At 39.6% G+C, this 13,881-nt stretch overlaps 1 long non-coding RNA gene across 5 annotated transcripts in view; it reads left to right on the top strand.

The window, feature by feature from the left end:
• The first annotated feature begins 5,920 nt into the window (after positions 1 to 5,920).
• LOC132404435 (uncharacterized) overlaps positions 5,921 to 13,881 on the top strand; it is a 41,347-nt gene continuing 33,386 nt past the window's right edge. For 3 of the 5 annotated variants that reach the window (XR_009515540.1, XR_009515539.1, XR_009515536.1), the window contains exon 1: positions 5,921 to 5,975. This is a non-coding gene — a long non-coding RNA (uncharacterized LOC132404435). Of the gene's footprint in view, positions 6,030 to 8,962; positions 9,202 to 13,881 lie in introns of those variants that run through there. The other 2 variants (XR_009515538.1, XR_009515537.1) reach the window with 2 other exon arrangements.

Genomic DNA, 13,881 nt, shown 5'->3' with positions numbered 1-13,881 from the left:
TAGAAAAGTTTGCACAGATGTGATGGGGCAAAGCCCACTTCTGTACGACTCCAAGATTCTAAACTCTTATTCTTCATGGTTGAAGTGTTGCTGATTCTCTAAGCCCAATGAGGTGCCACCAAGTACCATTAACAGCAAATGTTGAAAGCAAGCGAATCAAAATCAGGTTTAACATCACCGGAATATGGAGTGAGATTTGTTTACTTTGTGGCAGCAGTATAATGCAATACAGGAGAATAGAGAGAAAGAAACTGTGAAATATGTGTACATATAATTAAATTAAATAAGTAATGCAAAAAATATAGAAAGAAGTAGTGAGGTAGTGTTCATGGGATCAATGTCGATTCAGAAATTGGATGGCAGAGGGGAAGAAGTTGTTTCTGAATCATTGAGTGTGGGCCTTCAGACTTCTGTACTTCCTTCCTCATGGTAGCAATGAGAAGAAGACATGTCCAGGGTGGTGGGGGTCTTTAATGATGGACACCGCCATTTTGAGGTACCACTCCTTGAAGATACCCTGGATAGTGCCCATGATGGAGCTGACTAATTTTAGAACTTTCCACAGCTTACTACAATCCTGTGCAGTAGCCCCCACCCTCTCCCCATGCCAGACAGTGATGCAGCCAATTAGAATACTGTCCATGGTACTTCTGTAGAAATCTGTGAGTATTTTAGGTAACATACCAAATCACCTCAAACTCCAAATGAAATATAGTCTCTGTCTTGCCTTCTTTATAACTGCATTGATATGTTAGGTCCTGGTTAGGTCCTCAGAGATATTGATGCCAAGGAACTTGAAATTATTCTCTCTGTCCACTTCTGATCGCTCTATGAGGACTGGTGTGTACCCATTCTGAAATCCATCATCAGTTCTTTGGTCTTACTGATGCTGAGTGCAAGGTTGTTGCAGTAAAAACGGCACAGATAATGGTAAAAATTGGCTTTGGCCAACCAATGCTCAGCAATCTACAGAAAGCAGATCAATTGTGTCATGTTTTGAACACATTTCACACAGCTATATTTTCACTTTGTTTTCATGAATCTCTATTGTCCCAAGTCCATGTGTTCTGTTCACAAAGATGAACAAGTCCTTCTCAGAAAAGAATTTAGCAGTTTACCAAACCATTGCAGATTTATTCAGTTGTTCAGCAAACTTATACATTATAGGTTGTCTCAAAATCGCATTCAATTGATCAGATTTGCCTGAATGACTTCTATTTCTATATTTTACGCTCCTTTTCTGTGAACAGGAGTTCCTCCAACTTACAGTATTTTTCTCCCTCTCCTTTCACTCTTCTTCAATTGGCCTTCTACTGTACCACTTCTCCTCATTTGCCTGTCACACCCCCTCCGGGTGCCTCTCCTCCCGTTTTATCCATTGCTCTGCTCTCCTATCAGATTACTTCTTCTCCAACCTTTTGCCTTTTCCACCTCTCACCTCTCAGCTTCTTACTTCATTCCCCTACCCCAACCACTTGGCTTTACCTACCACCTTTGAGCTATCCTCCTTTCCATCTCTACCTTTTTGTTCTGCCATACTCCCCTTTCCTTTGAAGGGTCTGATGAAGAGGCTCAGCCTGAAATGTCCATTGTTTATTCATTTCCATAGATGCTGCCCGACCTGCTGAGTTTCTCAAGCATTTTGTGTCTGTTACTCTGGATTTCTGGCATCTTCAGAATCACTAGTGTTTATTGCCTATATCTGTTCCTGTTTTTCCAGAAAGGGCTCAAGAAGAATGTAGAAGAACATGTATGCTTTTAGCACCTTCGCAAATGGCCGAGAGAGCTGCAATCTCAAAATGCAGGAACATAACACGTCAGGGTGTATCCGTGGAGGAGAATGAACAGTTGACATTGTAGGGTGCAGCCTTTCGTCATGACTGAAAAGAAAGGGGTCAGAAGTCTGAAGGTCCAGAGAGAAGAATATGTAGAAGCTGGTATATGATAGGTGAGGCCAGATGAGGAGGAAAATCAGTGGGTGGGGGAGAAGGCTGATATAAGTAACTAGGAAGGGATAGGTGGAAGAGGTAGGGGCTGAAGAAGAACAAATTTGATTGGAGAGGACAGTGGACCATAGAAGAAAAGGAAGGAGAAGATGAGGAGAGGTGAGAGGGTAGCCAGAATGGGAACATAAATTCCTCCAGTTTCCAATAATCTCTCTCCCACCTCTCTCCTTTTTTCATTTTTCATTCCCCATTCTGGCAGCCAGCAACTTCAGAAAGTGGAGCTGAGTTAATATTTCACTTCACATACTCCTTGGCAGAATGACAGAAAGAAAGAGAAAGTTATTTGTTAATAAAGTTTGGGGTACTTGATTGACACAGGTTATACTAAGAAGTTCCAATTTATATTGTTAAACAGGACAACATGTAGTGTATAGTGACATTGTTAGGTGCACATCCAATGCCGAGAAAGCAAGGTTAAGCAGCAAAGTGGGAAACGTGGCATGGAACTACCATGGCTGTTTGGAAAGAATCTGTGGTAAGATTCAGTGTGACCATGATTTTCAAGAGAATGCAGTCATAGCATGGCAGTAAGCAAAAGAGTTATAGAACACTACGTTGTGCCTGTGCACAACTACATATTGATTAAATAGAAGCACACATGCTTATATTGTAATGGTGGATTTCAATATGCAAAGAGATTCGGAAAATCAGGTTGGTGTCAAATTGGAAGGGGGGAATTTGCTGCATGCCAGCAAGATGGCTTTTTAGAACAGCTTGTGCTTGAGCCTACTTGAGGAAAGGCTTTCTTCGATTGGGCGTTGCATAATAACCTAGATTTTATTACTCAGCTTAACGTAAAGGAACTCTTAGGAGGCAGTGATCATAATATGATTGTATTCATCCTGCAATCTGAGAGGGAGAAGGGGGAAGAGGGAGAAGATACAATCACATGTATCTGTATCACAATGGAGTGATTTAGATAATAGAATTGATGGCTTTGTGGCAAAGTGTGCAGATGATACAAAGATAGGTGGAAGGGTAGGTAGTGCTGGGGAACCAATGCAATGATAGCAGGACTTAAAATGGGCAAAAAAGTGGCAGATGGAAAATAGTGTTGGAAAATGTATGATAACACATTTTAGTAAAAGGAACAATAGTGTGGACTATTATCTAAATGGGGAGAAAATTCAAACATCAAAGTTTCAAAGGGACATAGGAGTCCTCGTGCAAGACTCCGAGAATGTTAATTCCCAGATTGGGTCTATGATAAAGAAGGAAAATGCAACGTTGGCATTTATTTCAAGGGGAATAGAATATAAAAACAAGGACATAATGCTGAAGCTTTTTAAGACACTAGTCAGGCCGCTCTTGGAGGATTGTCAACAGTTCTTGACCCCATATCTCAGAAGGGATGTGTTGTCAGCAGAAAGAGTCCAGAGGAGGTTCACAAAGATGATTCCAGGAATGAACTGGTTAATATTTAAGGAACATTTGGCAGCTTTGGGCCTGTACTCACTGGAATTTAGAAAAATGCATAGGAATCTCATTCAAACCTACCGAATGTCGAAAGGACTAGATAAGGTGGATGTGGAGTGGACCTTTCCTCAGGTGAGGGTATCCAGAACTAGAGGGCACAGCCTCAAAATTGAGAGGTGACATTTTAGAACAGAAGTAAGAAGGATTTTTTTTAGCCATGGATTGGTGAATCTGTGGAATGTTCTGCCACAGACTGCAGTGGAAGCTAAGTCCACATTGAAAGCGAAGTTGATAGTTTCCTGATTGGTCAGGCATCAGGAAATATGGTGACAGGACAGGTGTATGGGATTAAATGGGATCAGTGATCAGCCATGATGTAATGCTGGAACAAACTCAATGAGCTGAATGGCTTAATTCTGCTCCTATGTCATGGTCTATGGTCTTTCACTGTGGCTCATGCCTTGTTAGCATCCATGACGGCCTTTTGTTTAACTCACGCTATTTCGTTCCATAACTGTCAGTGCAGTGGCGATATTTTCTGACATTCAGGACACTCATTGACAATTTGTTGTGTCGGTGCACAGCTACATTTTGATTAAATAAAAGCAGACTCAGAAGCTGGCTTCAGCTGGTGTATTCACATTGTAGTGAGAGCGAGAGTGACAATGTGCATACAAAGACAACAGGTCAATAAATAGTGCTAAGGGGGGAGTCATTGCTCTGAAAAAATAGATCCATACCTTATACACTACAGCATAGAAGCAGGCCTGTTGGCCCATCTAGTCTGTGCCAAGCTGTTATTCTGCCCATTCCCATCAATTCACACCTAGACCATTGCCCCATATACCCATCCCATCTATGTATTCATCCAAACTTCTCTTAAAGCAGAAAGTTTTAGTACAACAAGATATAGGAACAGAATCAGACCACTCAGGCCAGCATATCTGCTGTACTTTCAACATGGCTGATTTTTTAAAACGCCATTTTCCTGCATTGATCCAGTAATCCTTAACCCTTTTACCAATCTGCTTTACGTGAACCCAATGATTTGGCCTCCACAGCCAGGGCACTTTATTTGCACAGTGCCTTCCAGACACCTTATTTGCATGGAGGTGAGTTCCTTTACTTTGACTTCTGTGACAATAGCAATCAATGAATTCCAGACTCAGTACCCTCTAGCTGAAGAAACTCCTCCTTTTAGTTTAAAGGGGATGCCCTTTTATTCCAAAGTTGTGCCTTTATATCTTAGACTTCCATGCTAGTGGAAACATTCTCTTCCTGTTCATTCTATCCAGCTTTTTTAATATTCAGAAGGTTTCAATGAGATCCCCCCCCCCATCAACTCTCTGAATTCCATCAAATATAGCCCAGGGCCGTCAAATGTAATACAATTCACCTTTCATTCCCAGGATCATTTCTGTGAACCTTCTCCGAATGGTCTCCTTAGAAACAAGGGCCAAAATTGCTCACAATATTCCAAATGTGGTCTAATAAGACTTAAGTACATACTTACTTTTATATTCTAGTCAAAATTAATGCTAGCATAATGTTACCTTCTTTACTATAGAGATAAGCATTAGGTATCAAATGAAACATTAAAATATACAGTGAAAAGCAACACTTACTTCAATGACCAACACAGTCTGAGGATATTCTGGGGCCCACAAATGTTGCCATGCTTTCAGCACCAACGTAGCATGCCCACAATCCTTGGGAGGAAACCAGAGGACCAAGATGAAACCCACATGGTCACAGAGAGAATGGGCAATCTCCTTAAGGCAGCGTTGGAATTGTACCCAGGTTACAGATGCTGTGGTAGCTTTACAGTAATACCTGCTATGCTGTTGTGTCACCCTACAGCCCAGCCTGCAAGTTTTCCCATTGAACTTCTTGGAAGAGCTGAGCCTGTGGCTGCATTGTTGATCAGAGAGGGTCAGTTGGATACGCAGCCGTTGAAGATCCCACTGAGTTTAGTGCTGTGTGCTGCTGGTTCCCCAGCCTACCCTGCGTGGCCAGCCATTGCCACTTCAAGCAATGGAAAGCTGCCAATTGTGTCATGACAGAGGCATCCACTGAGTAACTACCGGAGGGGCTGGGAGCCAGAAGGAGTCCAGTTCAAGTCTGTGAACTGAGGAAAGTGTTTGAGCAGCCCTGCAGTCTGTTCTGAGACTGAGCAATCTCATCTCCTTTAATTGGACGTAAATACAACTAAACAGTGCATTTTGATTCTTAATTTCACAGGGCCTACTTAGACATTCCAGTTTATATTAGTAAGTGACTTCCTTCCTGTAAGCCTCCACTTCTATAAACATGAAGCTCAGTTCAATACATTTTTAATTGTTTTTATTAATATATACAAGAAAATGATTTACAGCCAGTGACATTTTTAGGTGTCGAGCCAATGCTAAAGAAAGCGTCAAGCCAGGTATAATTTTCAGCTGAGTGTACTTTCACCTGGAAATAATCACTGGAGCATCTCAACCCAGGTTACATCACTTCTACGCATGATTCGCACAGAAGAAAGGTGCCAGTCGGTCCAATTTCAGGCTCAAGGTCTGTAAGATTTCTTAAATTACATACAAAGTGCTGGGCCTAGAATCTGTTCAGGTAAATGTGCTTGTGTTCTGTTGCTCTTTATACAAAGACAATGTTTTCAGAAAAGATGAGCAAATCCTTCAAAATTTTAAACATTTTCTGAAATTGTTAATAATTTTTTCTTATATATTAATGAAAAGTTATTTGAAAAGTTACTGGAATGAGCAACATGTTAAATGGAAGTGGAGGCTTGTGAGAAGGAAGTAACATTGATAATAGTATGGAAACAGTTTACAGAATATGTAATGCTTCATTTATGTGAATTTGCAAATAGCAAGCATTCCCCTTAATGCTCAGAAATGGGAAATATTTTCTAGAGTTCTGAAGAGAAATAATGCTGACAATTTTAGCTTCTATATACTAGGAGTTATATAAGTCAAAGCTCATCAAAAAATATACTTGAAGATCACTTCCATCAGTGAAGTATTACAGCACTGCTGTTAAAATATGGTCAGTTGTGCCTTTCTGAACAACTGACTTATTAATGTTGCATTAGCAAAATAACTAAAAATAAGATAGTAAAGCTAATTGTACCTTCCAGGGGAATATGCATAAGACCTGCAAAGATATAGAATGTAAATCCCATCTGAGTGTCTTGTAACCGTTATGAGACCTTTCTCAGACCATATGTTGGTAGAGGGCACCACTGTCTCCCCAGGGCCTTGTCAGCTTTAGCCACAATCTATTGTCGGGCGCTGTTGAGGAAAAATGATACTCACTCAGCTCTGCTCAGCAGAAGCTGCCTTAAAGATAGCATAAGGGCTTTGCAAATATTCCAAATACACTGTGACTTCTCTACCTCTCCTCTCAGGCTCCTAATATACCTATTATGAACATTTCATAGAATTAGAGTCACGTTAAATGGGTCTTAGTCCATTCAGGCTGTAGCAAGTCAGAACATTTTTTATTACCACATGTTGATTAGACAAGTCACTACAGATCAGTAATGGTCACTTAAAAGTTTGACGTTATTTTCATTCACCCCCACTCAGCCTAGTTCTTTACTATGCAGTATTAGAAAAAGCAGGTAGGAACAGTCGTTCATCAGCAAATAGTGCGCCGCTAAGCTTCACAAGTCTTTCATCTAACATCTTAAAAGATGTAAGACTGGTTTGGGAGACACAAATTCAGAATGAAAATGGTCTCTTTCATTCAAATGTTCACGACAAAAACTCATGCATCTGGTAAACTGAAAAAAAGTGACATGGACAACATGACTGCAATGTGCAATAAGTGCATTTTTCTGACAGAATCCATTTTAGCTTTTTGTTGTGCCATCTTTAGTAAAATGTATTAGATGAGTGTTTAGAATATTGCCACATATTTTCATAAATGTATAACCACTCAGGGTAAGAAAAATACAGAATGTAATAGTTATCATGGAAGCATATTTCATGAACTTTTCAGATTTTCATTGTGGCTCATTTGACATGAAAGGCTGTGTACTTAGCCCCCTGGTCTACTTGTCTTCCTCATATGACTGTGTGGCTAAGCATCACTCCAATACCATGTTCAAGTTTGCTGGTAACACCACTATCACTGGCAGAACCAAAGGTGATGATGAATAAGCAAGTAGGAGGGAGATTGAAAACCTGGTGGTGCCACACCAACAGCCTCTCACTTAATGTCAGCAAGACAAAGGAGCTGATTGGAAAGCGGAGGTCCGTGAGCCAGACTTCATCAGGGGATCAAAGATGGAGAGGGCCAGCAACTTCAAATTCCATGTTATCAGTTCAGTGGACCTGTCCTGGGCCCAGTGAATAAGTGCAATTACAAAGAAACCACAACAGTGCCTCGACTTCCTTAGAGGTTTGTGAAGATTCAGCATGATGTCTAAATCTTGACAAACTTCTATAGATATGTAGTGGAGAGTATATTCACTGGTTGCATCACAGCCAGGTATGGAAACACCGATGCCCTTGAATGAAAAATCTTACAAAAAGTAGATGATACAACCCAGGCCATCGCAGATAACGTCCTCCTTCCAATGAGCACATCTATACAGCCAGCTTCCATCATCAGTCATTTCAATTGCAGCCATCAGCAAGAAGATGCAGGTGCTTCAGGACTTGCACTACCAGGTTCAGGGGCAGTCATCCCTTAGCCATCAGGCTCGAGAACCAGAGGGGTAACTTCCTTCAACTTCACTCACCCCAACTCAGAATTGTTCCCACAACCTATGGACTCACTGTCAAGGATTTGTCATCTAATGTTCTCAATATTTATTGATATTTAATAATAATGATTATTTTTCTCTTTTGTTTTTGCACAATTTCTTGTCTTTTGCACACTGGTTGTTTGTCCACCCTGTTGGGCGTGGCCTTTCATTGATTCTATTATTGTTCTTGGATCTATTCCACAAGAAAGTAAATCTCAGGGTGACATACTGCATATGTATTTCGAGAATAAGTTAACTTTAAACTTTGAGAATCATTAATTTTGAATTATTTTAATCCATACAGTGGACAGTTTTTATCATGGTTACAAATAGCTGAGCAGGATCTAAATTCCACATTGGCAACTTTTTGTCTAAATTATTCTGCAGAAGGACTCCCGTTTCATTCTTCAGCTACTTTCATGAGCAGGCCGTAACATCCACTTACTTAAATCTTACATAACTTACATCTTACATCTTACTTACATAACTTAATGAAGTCTAAAAATCCCATTATTCACTTTTATGAGAATTAGGTAACTTCCTGTCAATAAATTGTAGCACTGGATTACATTAAATCCTATAGTGCTTTCCCAATTTAGTTAATTGAGAGAATTAAGGATAAACAAAATTTACAATATTTAGTATGAAGTAATATAATGCGACCAAATAATTTTAACAGATTTTTTTCCCACCAATTTGTTCTTTAAAAGTAAGGAAACAATTGGTCTGCGATATCTAATCATGCGCTTGAATCAAACCTTTTTGACATATTTAGGATAAACTTTAATCATATGTGGAACTTCCGAAGGCTGTGAGAGAACGTTCATGTCCCAATGAGCCAGGAACAGAGTGGAGTGGTGTGAATAATGTAAACAACATAATCCAGTCTGCATCGGCCTGAACCTTAAGGACGAGAACCAGATGAGAAAAGAAACAAAAATATCAGAACTCAGGCTACTCTCAAACAATGACTGTTAATCAAAAGAAGATTTCCCTCAAGAGGAAGGCCACTTAAACGTACAACTGGTCAGTTGGAATTGCAGTTTGAATGGCAAATTGGCTCATTAGTGCAAATGTCTTTTCTGCATTACTTTGAAGGTTTTATCGTCAGGGGTCTGTCAGCTGGAACATCACTGGCCAACAGCGCCTCCTAGAGGATGCTTTCCAAATGGCAGTCTGCTTTTCTACACAAAATTATTGCAGAGCTTGAATGGGCATATTTTAATAATCCATAATATTTTTACAGATTCTTTCATACAGAATTTCAGAATAATCATTAGGAAATGGCTATTTTGGTAGAGGTGCTTTCATGACCCCTCAGCCGTTTGTGCTGTGATCACTATTATAGAACAGGGACACCTGCAAACAAAACAAAAGAGCAGCCATGTCTAAATAAATTCTCTTCATATCATTGAAGTTGTAAATGGTTACAAATAAAGTCAGATGGTGAAGACTGTATTGAATAAGTACTTCAGCTTCCTTCTTACATTGAATAGCATGGCAAAAGGGCTCAGCATGAGCCATCTGTTGGGTGCATAGAGGTCCAAGGTCTTAATGATTAAGAGAAAGCATAAATCTATAGTATTGGAAAATATTGCCCACTGCCAGTGGACAGTGTACACTGAAGACTAACTATGTAAGCTCTGCTGTGATAACTGAAGGCATCGGTCTTAGTACTCATTAGTATGTAATTGGCCATCAGTGATTCAGAATCCATTACGTACACGGGATCTTCATTTTCTGGTCCACTGCTGATCATTTTGAGTTGTTGCTGGAGGTAAATTATGTTCCCAACATTTAAACCCAGTTATCGGATAGTTCTTGTACAGTCCAATCATTGCGGGGGGTGGGGGGAGCCTTTAATTCACCAGGATTCAAAACTGAACCATGTCATTATTGATAATAAACATGCAAATCAGTCTCAGTGGGGACCTTTGCGACTTTAAACAAAAATTGCTCTACTTATTTTAGTTGCCTTTGTACAATTAGATGACATATTTTTATATAAACTGGCTTGATATTTATATTAACCTGAGCCATTAATCCTGTTTCTCTTTCCACCCATGCTGCCTGACCTACTGAGAGTATCCAGACTTTCTGTTTTCATTTCTAATTTCCAGCAGTTGCTTTTATCAAAAAATGCAATTGCTATTCATATTTCATTGTTCTATTTCATCCCCCACTAGGCAGTTTGTCCAATGGATATGCCAGTTGACCTAGAATCCTTATGACTCATTAGCAACTTGCTATCTATATTTCATGGCTAATTAACCAATCTTGCATATAGCACTTGTTCAAGTCAAAGTGAAAGGCAGCTTCACAAAATGATGGTGCTTATTATACAAAGACATTATAAACCATGCGATGGAAATCTGTAAATGTCTGCTATGGGGTCACTGGCAGAATGCATTTAAAGTGAACGGCAGGGCTGGAGGGACAGCTGCACCACTGGAGCAACCGGGGAAGCAGTTGTTTCCATTGGCTAGTTTGCTTTAGACAATGCCGTCTCTGCTCAGCGCTCAGCTGCCTGAAATGGCAGCCTCATTTGTGAAAGGCACTTCCCAAAGAAATATCCTGATTGACTGAGATGGGTGGAAATCCTGAGCAACATTGGTATTTTATCACAACTGAAATGGGAAGAGAGTGGGATGCTCTCCAGCATAATCCTCTAGTTTTAATATAACTACACCCTAATGTTATTATTATAGCCTCACACATTTGTACATAAACATCAATGAGTCTGTGTTAATTGACAGCTTTTCAATATTGCCCAAATAAAACGCGACAGTTTCTCATCTACAGCAAAGGAAAGGCATGAATTTGTTGATCTTATGCTAATGAAGTTGGGAAAATTTTCACGCCACAAATGAAATAATTTGTGTTCTTTTATCCTCAAGGGGCAGTTTTGTAATGTGTCATAATCACATGCAATTATACATTTGTTTCTGTATTTCTCTGCAAGGAGACTAAATAGTTATTTGGATCACAATTTTTAATTGCCTGCAGCTGGAATCCCACTCTAATTGAATGCTCACTGCATCACTCAATAACGCACACAACAAAAAAAATGAAGCATCTTACACAACATTTGCCATCTCTCTGAGCATGAGGAGCAAACAGATTCAGCAGCAAAAGCAGAATTTGCAGCCCAGCTGCTTTGTGTGCTTTTCTCCAGCAGAGATTCATTTTTCCCCACTGTGATAATGAAAATGGAAAGGCAGGCAGTAATATACCAAACTTGATTAGATTTAGGTTTACTTCAAAACTGCTCAAGTAACACATGAACACCAAAGTAAGTAAATGGGAGGCCAAGCATAGCGACTGTGCAGATGCTGCGATGTTTAACCACAGAAAGAAACACGCAATCAGAGTAGAGTGAGGCTTACTTCGTTTGGAACTTGGAGCACGGCCTGGCATAAAGCCTTGCAATTCTATTGTTCAATCCAGTTAAAAAAACTTTTTCACCTTTGCATATGTTTCTTTTCTCATACCTCAAAGCTTACATTTCTAACTTTGTCCAGAATGGTTGATAGGTCATCAGCGTGAAGTCTTAACTCTGTTTTATGTCCTATGGATACTGCCTGCCCTCTTGAGTATTTCTAGCATTTCGGTGTTTATTTTACTTTTCCAGTGTCCAAAGTATTTTGCTGATTGAAATGAATGGCTGTGAGCTTGATGACTAGAAGTTGGACTTTTCAGCCTGTCATCAAAACCTGGGTTCAGTCAATCAGTCTTATGTCTGAAGAACTCAGGATCACTGAATTTCTACAGTAAGAATCAAGGCCATTTGGCTGTCAAACCTATGCCAGTTCTATGCTAGATCAATGGAATCCTCCTTCCATAGCCCTGAAAATTATTTCTGATAAAGCACTTGCCCAAAATGGTATACTAAAAATAAACTCCTCCTATCTCTATTGGTTCTTTTGTCAATCTACTTAATATCATGTCCCATAACTCTAGATGTTTCTGTTAATTGTAATAATTCCTTTCCATCTAGTCTGACATTTACGAGAATGAGTTAAAATATCTCCAATCTTTCTCCTCGAAAACTTCACTGTTTAAGAATAAGCAAATCTCTTCAGTCTATTCATATAACTGAAGTCTTGAATCACTGGAGTAAGTTTGTGAAGTCTCTTTGGCATTGTCTCCAAAGTCTTCACATTTTCTTTAAAGTGTGGAGCCTAGAAAAGGACAAGAACTGTGGTTTGTGAAGGTTTTCTCAGCTTCCTTGCTCCTGTATCTCCAGTCCATTCACACAGCTTAGGGCCCCATATACTTTTTTAACCATTCTCTTGAACTTCACTTCCACTTTATGTTCTTAGATCTCTCTGATTTTGTTCTTGAACTGTATTTTCCAGTTTAAATTGTCTCTCCTTATTCTCCCTACCAAAATGTAACACTTTACATTTCTCAGCAATAAATTTTAATCTGCCAACTATTCAGCTATTGTACAAACTCTCTAGACCACCTTGAACTTTGCTGCTGTCCTCCACACAGTTCACTCTATCTTAAAATTCTGCTTTATCTTGAAAACTGGAAATAGTACACCCAGGTTCAATTCATTCATTTGTATTAGGAGAAACAATTACTCTGGATAATTTCACAATACATGTCCCACCAGTCAAAAGCAACACCTTTGCTGTTACTCTGTTTCCTATCATTCAGTCTATGCTTTTGCAGCTCCTTCTATTCTGTGCCTTCGAGTTTGTCAACAGGCTCCTTATCATCCGCCTTTTATAAATCTGTATGTAGCAAGTCTACCATATTTCACTCATTGACTCTTTCATTCAGTTAATCAAAACACTTACAAATTAGTCAGACACAAGTTGCCTTCCACAAACTCATACCACTTACTTTAATTCACTTACACGTGTTACTGCAAATGCTGATTCTGTTAGATATACTAGTCTGCAGTTACTGTTTTAATTCCTACACACTTATTTGAGCATCAGTATAATAATTATAATTTTCCAGTCCTCGGGCACCACCCCTGAATCAATGGAACTTAGAAGTTTCCAATAAGGTTTTCCTGATTCCCTTTTTCCCTTCCCTCAGAGACCAGGTGACTTAATCAGAATCAGAATCAAGTTTAATGTCACTGGCATATGTTGTGAGATTTGTTGTTTTGTGGAAACTGTATATTTCAATATATAATACATTATATTAAATTATAAATTACTATGTACGTCAAGTAAGTGGCGCAAGAAGAGAGCACTTTTTTTAAAGATACTGAGGTTGTGCACTTGTCTTTACTGTCAATTCAGAAATATATGGATGAAGGGCAAGAAGCTATTCCCAAGACACTACATGTGTGTCTTTAGGCTCCTGTCCCTCCTTCCTGGTGGTAGCAATGAGAAGTGAGCGTGCCCAGGATGATGAGGGTCCATTATAATATATGCTGCTTTTTAGAGATGGCCTCGATGCCCGTCATGGAACTAGCTGAATTTGCAACCCTTTTGATCTTTTTTTCCCAATCCTGAGCAGTGGCCCCTCCATACCAGACGGTGATGCAACCAGTTAGAATGCTCTCCACAGCACATCTGTAGAGATTTGTCAGAACCTTTGATTACCTACAAGTCTCATCAAACTCCTGATGGAATATAACCACTGTTGTACTTCCTTTGTAATTGCATTAATATGTTGGGCCCAGGATAGATCTTACAGATGTGTGCACCCAGGAGCTTAAAACTGTTCACCCTTTCCACT

The sequence above is a fragment of the Hypanus sabinus genome, chromosome 14 (genome assembly GCF_030144855.1).
Source record: "Hypanus sabinus isolate sHypSab1 chromosome 14, sHypSab1.hap1, whole genome shotgun sequence".
NCBI lineage: Eukaryota > Metazoa > Chordata > Chondrichthyes > Myliobatiformes > Dasyatidae > Hypanus > Hypanus sabinus.
The sequence above is the reverse complement of the archived record's forward strand: the minus strand, read 5'-3'. Positions and strand labels throughout refer to the sequence as shown.